Source organism: Nicotiana tabacum, chromosome 8, assembly GCF_000715075.1.
Source record: "Nicotiana tabacum cultivar K326 chromosome 8, ASM71507v2, whole genome shotgun sequence".
Lineage (NCBI taxonomy): Eukaryota > Viridiplantae > Streptophyta > Magnoliopsida > Solanales > Solanaceae > Nicotiana > Nicotiana tabacum.
Window position 1 is genome coordinate 197031560 of NC_134087.1, and position 8257 is coordinate 197039816.

The window sequence follows — 8257 nt, forward strand, 5'->3', positions numbered from 1 at the left end:
AATTTAATAACTTGATGTAAGGTAGACGGAACAACATCCATCTCGTGAATCCATAGTCTCCCAAGAATCATATTGTAAGCCATCTCCATCTCTACCACCTGAAACTTTGTATCTTTGACAACTCCTTCTGCGAATGTAGCAAGTATTACCTCCCCTTTCGTCACAATGCTGGAATTGTCGAATCCAGACAAAGTATGCGCCTTTGGTACTAATTTATCTTCAGCTTGCATCTCGTGTAGTACTCTTAGCAGAATAATGTTCACGGAACTACTTGGATCAATCAAAACTCGTTTTATATTAGTATCATATACAAGTAGAGATATTACCAGTGCATCGTTATGTGGAGTTAATACGCCATCCGCATCTACATCATCAAATGTAATACTTTCTTCCTCTAAGACATGTCAAACCCGCTTCCCATGGGTAATTGTGACCTTTGAAACTTTATTGGCTATTGTGTACATCACACCATTGATTTCTTCACCTCCACTTATAACATTAACGGTCCTTTTGGGAGAAGGTGGTTTAGGGGGCTCCTGCCTATTCTTCATGTATGCTTGCTTACCTTTCTCACTGAATAATTTGGTGAGATATTCTTGCTTTAACAGATGATCAACTTCACCTTGTAGCAACCTACAGTCTGTCGTTTTATGACCATGATCATTGTGAAATTCGCACCAGTGATCAGGATTGCGCCTGTTTGGATTTGATTTCATTTCTTTTGGCCACCGCACCTTATCACCCATGCTTCTTAAAACAGCTACGAGCTCGGAAGTGCTTACATTAAAATTATAACTGCCAAATCTTGCCTTCAAGTTTCTATCATCATCCCGTGACTCTCGTGTGTTTCGATCATTCCCAAATCTTGATGATGAGCCCGACTCTCTATTCCTCGATCTATGATCGTACCTTGAATTGTCCTGTTTTGATCGTGAATCTTTTCCCGCTGGGCCCATATATGGTTCGTATCTATTTTTACCGGACCTTCTTTCGGTTTCCGCCCGTCTCAAACTCACCTTTTCCTCTTTTTGAGACCGTGAGATAATATCTTCTTCTATCCTTAGCTTCGTGCTATACTTGTTGTAAACGTCATTCCACGTTGTTGTTGGAAATTCATGAAGACTTTCCTTGAGTCGCCTCGTGGCTTCTGAGCCTTTTTCATTCAAATTACTAGGGAAGGCTATAACTGCCCAATTGTCTGGTACATGCGGTAACGTCATTCTTTCACGCTAGAATCTATCCACGAACTCTCTAAGCAACTCTGAGTCCCATTGCTTGATTTTGAAAATATCTGCCATTCTTTTTTTGACTTTTTGAGCTCCCCAATGTGCTTTGATAAATGAATCTGCAAGCTCAGCAAAAGAATTTATGGAATTTTTGGGTAAAAGAGAATACCATGTTAATGCTCCCTTAGTGAGTGTTTCACCGAATTTTTTGACCAATATTGATTCAATTTCTTGTTTGGTCAAGTTGTTGCCTTTTACGCCTGTTGTGAATGCAGTCACGTGGTCTCGTGGATTAGTAGTTCCATCGTATTTTGGGATATCGGGCATTTTGAATTTCTTTGGAATTGGGAGGGGAGCAACACTTGGCTTCTAAGGTTGTTGTGAATATTTATCCATATCTATCCCTTTGATTACGGGCGGTACTCCAGGTATTTGCTCTATGCAGTCACTTTGCTCCTTGAGTTGTTTCTGCAATGTTAATACTAAATTTTATAAATCAGAATTAACTAAGTTACCTGGTTCTCCATCTCGTGACTCGCTAGGGATTCCACCACTTCCTGAATTAGCAAGCCCAAAACGAGGTTTCTCCAAAGTATTGTTATTTGGAGTTGGTGTTGGTGGTCCAACAGGTAATTGGCTGACAAAGGCCTCAAGAGCTTTATTGACCTGTTGAGCGATTAGCTTTTGCAAAGCTTCATTGATAGCTTCATCATTTTCAAATTGATCATTTGCTTTTGAATGAGATCCATCATGAGTTCCTTCTCGAGACCGCCGAGAGGAGCTTTGTGGAAAAGGGATCGGGGTGCGATCATCCTGTGGATTCCCCTAGAGTTGATGATTTCCCTGGTTTCCTTGGTTTCCTTGGGTGTTGTCATTAATGTTTGACATGGTTGATGCAACAAAAAGGTTAGGGTAAGAAAGAATAGATTATCAGATTCCCGGTAACGGAACCAATTTGTTTAACCAAAAAGTGGAATTTCGGTCAAAGCTTTATTTTAGAAGAACTGGGGTTACTGATAATCAATATATAAAATGAATAAAAGAAATTGGCTTTGATAATAATAAGATAAACAGAAGCAAACAAAGTAATTCAGTATTTTTCAGTGATCTTTTATGTGTTTACAAATGATCAGTCTTCTCCTTTTTATAGTTATTTCTAAAGTATACGTTTTGCCTTTGTCATAATAAACAATTAAAGGCACTAACTACGTTACAATAGTAATCATTATAATTCAATACAGATTTTCTAACATTTTTAGTATTTAATACTTATTAAATATTGTATCCGTACTCTCTTGTACTGTCAGATTCATTCTCCTTAATTTTTGGATTCAAATAGGTACGAGCGTCGAGTCTTTTGAATATCTGCTCATGCCTCTGCTCGTATCTGTTGCGACTCGTACCTCTTTGCTAATCGTCAATCTTTGACCAGCCTTCGTGTCATGACACGTAATCTTTCAATCACTTCAATATATATAAACTCAATCTTTCACAATACAAACTCATGTGGAAACTCAGTCCAATATAATGGCAAACGAAACCTTTTGCTAGGCCTGTCCAATTTATCACCAAACACTAGAAAATCTTGCATAGACCAACTAGAGTTTTGAGGCTGGACCATCTATCTCTAACAAGCTACAAGCCTTTAATGTTTGTTTTTGAAGAACTAAACCTAAATAACCGCTCATCTAATCACTTAGATATAATATATACATAATTTATGTATTATAGTGTATAATCTATATATTTTTAAAAGAAAATAATGAACTTGACCGGCTATTTGTGTAAAGATCCTTTGTTTTACCTATCCTATTTTTAAGACCCATGAGGTACTTTGAAATGTAAAATATTTAATTTGTACATAGTTTAGTGAACAAGTCAGATGTTGTTTCTTGTATGTCTTCTGCTTCTTCCATGTCTTCCGCCTTTTCCGTCTTCTTCTGTAAAACCTCTATGGGACTTGTAGCTTTCTTCCTCACTATTTCACCACCAGATTCTCCCGTTTTCTCCTGCTTTTGTAAAACCGCAATGGAATATTTGTAGCTTTCACTACTAGAAATTGGGCCTATGGGAACAGTTTGTTGGCAACGGTTGATATAACTGTTGCTATAGATGGTCTATTACAACATTTATAATCGTTGCATAGGGTATGGATCCTGTTGAGACACTTTTGTAAGTAAACCGTTGTAGTAGTGTTAGAATCGTTCCATTAGTCTTTTCTATAGCCACGGTTTTCATAACCATCACAATAGGTATATCTATGGAAACGGTTATCTTAAAATAAAATCTATTGGGACGGTTCAGATTCCCTCCTTATTTTCCCTTTCTATTTTTCTCAAATCCCTAACCTTTTGAGTGGAGTTTTATTTTAGTTGCTAATATTTCTAAGCCTGATGAGAGACAAAGTAGTACTCTAAGACCTTTTGTTGCCAAGTTCAAATCGATAGTTGAATAAAAAATATAGCATCTTGATATAACACTCCTAAAGAAGACTCCATCGTTTTGAAGCGATAATATGGAGGTCTATTCTGCCTATGGAGGTCGCGAATCTGGACTTCTAAAGAACATAGCTTTTTCTTCTATAGCTAGGTCCCATTTCGCTGGTAAAGGTCGCCGATCTGGGCTGCTAAAAGAACTCATTGTTTTCTTGCACAACTAAGTCTATTATCGAGCAAAGCCAACCCCATTTCACATTTAGTTCTTTTCGGGTTAGTGATTTTCATATGTACTGCAGTTTTCTTTTTGGGGGTTTGGGGGTTTCTTCTAATTTGTTCAATTTTATCTCATCTAAATAGTTAGTAGACTTGCTGGATTATCTCTTCCTACTCTGTGTGTAAAATGATTTTGAATACCCAATTTTCTATTAGCGAGTTGTTTGCTTGGTTGTATACTAAAATTGTGCTTACTCAAATTTGTCATGTATATTAACTATTCGACGAAATGCCGACCCATTAGCAATGGTTACTCAAATCTTATTTTTTGCTTGAATGTATCTCAATTTACAAATATTGATATGTAAGCCTGAATGCAATCTTGATGCCTCTGTTCTCTTTATATGTTAATCTATTAGGAAGAAGAGATATTGACGAATATTAAGCTTTAGTGACCTTATTTCATTCATGGTTGACCAAATAAGATATTATTAGTTATAGTTCATTTGGAAGTTGTACTCTTTTTAGTCTTTGAATTATCTAATTTGTGGCTATATCATCTTTTCATTCGGAAAAAAACACAAAAGTAATTCCTTTTTTGGAAATGGAATATGTCATTAGTCATTTAGAAATAGAAATTAGAATTGCATATTACAATTGCTACTGAAAGTTTAAAGATTTGTCAAAGTTGAAGTTTACTTTGATGTTTTTTTAAACTTTGAAAGATTAAAAAATTTACACTTGTTATGAGTATATGACAAAGAGAAAAGATGAGTTCTATCTATTGGGGTAATGTCTAATAGTTTAACTTTATTTTTCTCAGATTTGAACAAGGAGGCTTGAAATGGTCCTTTTTCTGTTAAAGTGGTGTGATTTACCTTTTCACTTCATTCATATAAGTTTGATTGAGCTTAGATATCTTCTCAATCATATTTGGTTTTCTGATTTATAATCGATTTGCTTGGAATCATAGGGATTTGCTTGTTCCTAAATCCTAGTTACAGTTACATACAGCCTAATAGAAAGTAATACGGAAAGGAGCATTTTGTGGACATTATGGCCGGGGACTTATGGTAAATTTAAAAAGTCTTGTTTCTAACTTGTAGTTTATTGTATATTTTAGTGTACAACATCATTGGCAATAGTGGAATCAAATGCTATCGAATTTGTGCTAAGGCTTTTTGGTAGCAAACGGGCACAACCAGTAGTGCAAGAATCTGCTGCGAAGGGCATTTTACAGAGGTTACCTGCTGGACATTTGCATAGTTTTAGATTCAAGATTATCTCGAAGGTACTATACTACTATCTCCTTTGTTTTTCTAATTTTAGGTCTATCTCATTGTCCCTTTTTTTTATGGAATTGGTAATTTGTAGTTTCTGTTTAAGGTTCACTACTTCTATTGATTTAATTAATATATAAATGCTTAAGATCGCTAAAAATATCATTCTTGAAGAACTAGTTGATTGTTTTGGTTATAACACAAATAGAATCTGTATGTGTTCTTCACTGTGGATCTTAATGTGTTGTCCTCGTTGTGAAGTGAAGGAAATTTATGGTTGATTTATATTGTTTTGCATGAATTGTAGTTGTTCATTAATAAGTTCAAAATTACCAGTCACTGCTTTGCAAAGTCTCCGGGCCTTCAGCTTAAAACTTGAACAAAAACTTCCACTTACATATTTTCAGAAATATCCTTGAAAGCTCGGGAGCAAAATCATTCAGAGTAGAAAAGGTCATTAAAAGTAAAAATCTAGACCTTTAAGAGCACCACTACATCCAATATTTTCCGTGAATCCTCAAGCAAATACAGTTCATGAAGCTGAAAAATTGATTGTTTAACACACCATGTTGTAAACTCATCTATGAAAACTCATATTTTCATCAGAAGCCACAAAAAAGGCTGGAACACATCATTTCCCGCTTATTTTAACTTTGATTGTTATCTTTACATATTTATCGTAGTTTCTCGATACTACGCATTAAAAAAATTTAGGCGGAATTGTCTAGTTTGTAAGTTCATCTCTAGGAACCTTCCGTTGACATCTTTGATACTATTTAAAAATTACTAAACTGAATTTCCTACTTTCCTATACTTATTAATTTAACTTGATATTGAACCCTCAGAAATCATGAAAAGTACCTATATGCCTATCATGATAATGAAGAAATATAGTACCACACGGTAGTGCTATAATTTCCCTCATATTTCTTCTTTAACTTTAGGTTCAGGAAAAATATATTGTGCAGAATTAACTTACATCTAAATGTATAGTACTGATAAGTTAAAATTTTCAGCGAAAGCTAATAGCAGGTAGTGATCCATAGGGTATTACAATTTTATAGAACCATACTTTACAAATTAGAGGGAATAATTTTGTTGTTTTTGCCTACTATATTATCTAGCAAGTGAAATCAAAGAATTCTAACAGGGAAATTGAATTCAACTCTTTGCAACGCTTTTATTCTAAATTTGTGATAAGAATATGCTAAATTTAATCGCTAGAAATTACTTATTGAGACTAATTGATGGATATGAATATGCGAAATTGGATATGAAACTAACCATGTGAGTTTGTTAGGTTTTGATTTTGTGTTTGAAACCATGAGGTTTTCCTTGTTCGATCTTTGCTATCGATATTCGATGTCGCTGTCTTGGTTATTCTGAAAATCATTTCGCTGCTCCTTTTTTCTTTCTCTAGTAATATTTTTGATAAACACATTCTTTTACTTCTGTCCGATTATGCTTGTGCTGCTTTCACTTAAAATGAAAGGATCTATGGATAGAAGACATGGAAGCACCTAATACGATGAACTTATAAGTTTGTATTTATGGTCCAATTGAAATCAGAGTTGCGGCTCGTGGCTGCTGTTTTTCCCCTTCTTCTTCTACTTCACTACTACTAGTTTTTTGCGTCTTTCACTTGCTTGTTGTTGTTGTTGCTGCTGTTTTTCCTTCTTTTACAGCTTTTTATTTGTCGAAAAAGCCGTGCATACTTAGCTCGTTGCTGCTGTTTTACCCCTTCGTTTTCTACTTCATTGCTGCTATGTTTTGCGTCTTTCACTTGCTTGTTGCTGTTGCTGCTGTTTTTCCTTCTTTTACCCAATTATAGCTTAGGTACTCCATCATATTTCTTATTACAGGAAAGTGTTTAGGACGTTAGATCATCATGATCTATTTAGTATCATAAATATTAAACAAATCTGGACATCATTAAGTGAAAACAAATTTGCTTGGAATAAAAATGTTTCCAGACCAACGATACTCTGCAAGTTCAATATAGTTGCTGAACCAACTCCAATTCTAAATGATCAAAGAAAACTTCACTTGTTATAACTTCTTATAGAATAATGATGTTTTAAGCAGATTAAAATTTTTGGGATAGTCGTATTTACAAAGGAAACTCTGCCGAAAATTCTAGGAATTTAGAGAGTTAGAAAATTTGTCATTCAATTATCTTAAAAAAATTATTTAATTATTTCTGATTGTCTTTTGTAGGTGCAACGATTGCGGATGAAAGCAGTGAAGAAGACCTTACTTGAAAGTACTATTATCGTGTTCAATATTTTATTTTATAACTTTTTGTATGCAAACTCATCTATTTTGACTTTTGAATTGTTGATCAAACAATGTATTCATATTTTGTTTTTGTATATGGATAAAGCTAGTTGAATATTTTTATTTTATTTCGTGGTTTATATAATTTATGGTATATTAAATTACATTGCATAGGAATATATTCCTCATTTTGCTTCAATAAATATCAAAAACGATAATTGTGAATTGTTGCAATAGAGAATATAACCGTTCCAATAGACCTAAAATAATAACAGGAGCCCCTAATAACTGTTGCAATATGTTGCAATAGCCGTTGCAATAGGATAATGATAATTGTTGGAATATATCACAAAACCGTTGCAATATACATGAAAACCGTCGCAATAGACTAAGAAAATCTCTAGTATAATGATACCACAACGGTTTATAACTGTCCCAATAAAACCGAAAATCGTTCCCAAAGATGGAACAATGGTAGTAGTTCCATAACCGTTACAATATCCCTCTATGGAGTTGGTTTTGAAACCGTTACAAATAATCGTTCCAAGTGACCTATTGTCACGCCAGATCCCGGAACGGTTCCGAATCCGTCTCAGTATCCCTATAGGGCGGTTAATGTATCTATTGCCACGATTTTGAAAGGGTTTCCATAGGCTTAGTTTCTAGTAGTGTTTCTTTCTCACTATTCACCATAAGATTCGAACTACCAAACACTATAGAAACTACTTGAAACCAATCGTGAGCTCCACCATGAAACCACCTAAAAATACCGCGGTCCATCTCCAAAACCAAAACTGAACCACCAAACACTATCCATCCACCA

General features: G+C 34.7%; 1 long non-coding RNA gene across 1 annotated transcript; it reads left to right on the forward strand.

Moving 5' to 3' along the window:
• Positions 1-3060: 3060 nt before the first annotated feature.
• LOC107762335 (uncharacterized) lies at positions 3061-7605 on the forward strand. The gene is made up of 3 exons (XR_001642765.2): positions 3061-3934; positions 5001-5168; positions 7375-7605. It is a non-coding gene; the product is annotated as an uncharacterized LOC107762335 (long non-coding RNA).
• The last annotated feature ends 652 nt before the right edge of the window (positions 7606-8257 follow it).